The sequence below is a fragment of the Triturus cristatus genome, chromosome 2_2 (genome assembly GCF_964204655.1).
Source record: "Triturus cristatus chromosome 2_2, aTriCri1.1, whole genome shotgun sequence".
Classification (NCBI taxonomy): Eukaryota; Metazoa; Chordata; class Amphibia; order Caudata; family Salamandridae; genus Triturus; species Triturus cristatus.
The window spans coordinates 1,183,653,493-1,183,657,045 of record NC_140582.1 but is presented as its reverse complement, the minus strand read 5'-3'; positions in this window follow the sequence as shown (position 1 = coordinate 1,183,657,045).

Here is a 3,553-nt window from a genome sequence, read left to right as displayed (position 1 = left end):
GAGCAGGCAGAAGATGATCCCCTTCCAGCTGGTCAGCCGGTCGTAAGTACAGACGACTACCCTCTTGCTACCCCCACACCGGGTGAGGCTTCGGTTCCACCTTCAGGCCCAGGTGCACACCGATCACAAACTTCCGATGCCCCGCCTTCGGGCCCGGCGACAAAGACTTCCAAAAAGCTTCTACGCGACTCTGGTTTGAGCCAGCCTTCAGTTAGCCATGATAAACAAAAGGTTCTCAAGCCGAAAGTGAAACCAATACAGACTTCGGCACCGAAAAAAACTTTGGTACCTAAAATTGTCGAACAAAAATCCAGTCCGACACCAAAACAAACTTCGGTACATAAAACAGTCGAACCGAAGCCAAGTTCGGCACCAAAACAAACTTTGGCACCTAAAACAGTCAAACCGAAGCCAAGTCCGGCACCAAAGCCAACTTCGACATCTAAGCACACTTCGGCACCTAAAACTGTCGACCCGAAACAAGCTTCGGAACCAACAACTCCGGATCCGAAGAAAAACATGCTCAATCTTCTCCCATAGGAGTACCTTCACCAGAAGTGCCAAACCCTTATATTTCCCCCACACACTCACCACTCAGCCCACATAGCCCTGATGACGATGATATTTCTAGAAGATGAGCAACCCTTAGAGGATCCAGATGATATTCCTGGCCCATCAGGTGATCCTTGGGAAGACTACAATGCACCAGATGCCCTGGATCTATCCCAAGATGACGTATACCCTTCTAGTATACAAAAATCAATGGGGGAGTGGATCACTAGTCCCAAAAGAACCAGGGAATGCAAAGGTAGTACTAGGTACTGTTATAAAACCCTCAATCACGTTTTGTAAAGATCGAGTGGAGCGGTATATTTTCATTCTCCGCTTCGTTACTGACAACGTGACAGCATCATCATAGGGTTCATGCAATGCTTCCTCCACCTGGAGGTCGTCCCGCTGGTTATTTTGGTAGTGATTGTGGAAAAAAGTGAAGTGACAAATAGTGCAGGAAATGTAAAGATAAAACACCCATAGAGCCAGTAAAAAATCTTTAATTGTACTGGGTGTGGGAAATGTTAAAAAAAACTCTGGTGCACTCACTGGCTGGTTATGGCCATGTGCACTATAAAAGAAGTGTCCATAAAAAGGTCGACATGTTTCAGCCTTTCAATTGCCCCGAAGGGTCAGGTAGGCTTTCTTCAGGACCTAAGTTGTGAAGAGGACCCTAATTCAGGGAGTCCTCCAGTGAGTGAGCCGAGATATGATGATCTCTGGGGTATCTGTCCGATTTGAACCTGTAGTCAATATTAGGATCAGTTGGGGGTAGAGGGAATACAAAATAACAGACCTTGTTTTTAAAAACCAATATACTCAAAATAATACAAACATTGTTGGTTATCCTCAGAAGTAGGATAAACTGTTCAAACAACTAGGAAATGGCAATTCTTTAAAAAGTAAGTGGCTATAAAAGTGCCCACTAAACATGGCAAAATTCGCCCCTCCTTCTTAGCAAGAGTAAGGATAACAACGTACAATCCATTTTGTCATATGTAGTGGAGTAATGAACAAACCCATATAGGTGGTACGGCTAATGGGTTAACGGGTTAACCATGTTATGATTTAGAAGTAGCCCCTTAATGTTGTGACTGGTCATAGTTCTGGGGAGATGACAGGTAGGTTATTCATAAATAGTTTAAAGCCTTCAGCATAACGATATTTACATCAGAAGCGTAACGCGGTTGTTAGTACTTTATGTGGTAACCTGCGAGAGATGTACCCAAGGGTGATGTTCGTAATAGCTATAGATATTGGTTTATGCAAACGTTACATGTTGGATGGAAGCCCTGGATTTCTAAGTGGTAGAGACAACAATATGCCAAATGTTAAAAAATTACGCATTAACATTTTTACCAAAATTGAGGGTGACCTGCATGCGGTAGTTGCTATATGTAAGGGGATTCCTTACACGAATGTTGTGTCGGGGAAAACATTCAAGGTGCACCGAAAAAACAAAGAGGTCGTACCTGTTTGCCGTAATTGTAGGCAACAGCGGGTGCGAAAAGGGGCAGTTGCTCACGCTCTTGGTGGAGGGAGAGTAAAAGTAAATATAAAAACATAGGCAGAGATTACACCGCTAGATATCCTTTGACCATACTTAGTAATTAGAAGTAAGGATACCTTTTAGCATCCGTCTTACCTCTTGTGGCGTGGAACCTTCGTCCAGTGCTGACGCTGCCCTTCTTTACCCGGTACCAGTTGTAGTACCTGCGTGGTGAGGTTATAAGGAGAAGGAGGGGGCATAGACACTAAAAGTGGACAAAGGTAGGACGTTCCCAAATAGGAAAGGTTGTTAATTCCAAAATGGAGGGGCGAATAGGTCACTGATCTCCAATAAAACAGTGACAAATTATTGGTATCTGTATACTTGCAAGTGTTCCAATGATGTGAAACCAACTATGTAACGTATTCGTGATCATGTAGTAGCTTATGCATATTTAAAAGCATTTTGTCAAACCCAAAAAAAACGCAAAGTGTTAGGGGCAGTGGCGGTTGAAAGCGAAAGCAAAGGGGAAGAACGTATGGTTCCTATAGATGGAGAAACTGTGTTGGAACTACTTTGTGCTCAGTGTATTGTTCGCACATCTTGGTGGGTGAGTTTTTGTTCGTATCATAGATACACGATGTCAAAGTTATGTATTATCAATAAAATTATGCGGCACCAAAAGGACTGTGGGTTAATAACGCTCCACGAATCTTTCTACACGACCTGGTCTTTCGCAAAGATTGGTCTTCCATCTCTTGGAAGTGTACCAGAGACTATTTAGTTCTCATAATTAAAACAGCAACGAGACTTACTGAAGAACTTACAATCAAAATCCAAGTGATAGAAACGAAAATTAAGAACATGGTACACTTAACAGTGTATAAGAAAAGGTTGGAAGAAATCAAAGAAATTAATGAAACAAAAGATTACATCACACAGAACAAAATACAGAAGCTAGGAAAAGATTTGAAAAGATTTTCAATGGAAAAAATGCACCCCTACAGCGCAGAAGACTATAAGGTCTCAGACGATACACTTGACAACTCAAGTAACTCAAGTATAGGCTCCTCAACCAATGGCTCTGACTGGAGCGGGGAAGAAACCTATACACCGAGAAGAAACAGAGGCCAGTATAGACGCCAAAGCAGGAGGAGACCCAACACCTGGTTTAACCCTTCTTTTTTTTGGCACACAACCACACCCAATGTCCTATACATCATTCAATCCCAATCTCCCAAGCTGGGTAAATCCTTTTTACCCGGGTCCTCCATCCATGGGACCCCCAGCCATGTCAGACATGGGACAAAACTACACGCACAGACCTCCTTTTTTAGGGAGAGGCCAGACCACGAACAGATCGAGACGCAAGGGTGTCACTTGGTCAGACCAACAACGCCAAGTCCACACAAGGAGCATGACGGGTGCGAAGCCAGGCACCAGCGCAACGACCTCATCTTCAACCTGACCAATATCCCTCTCACAAAAGAGCAAGAAGATGTCCTCAACAAA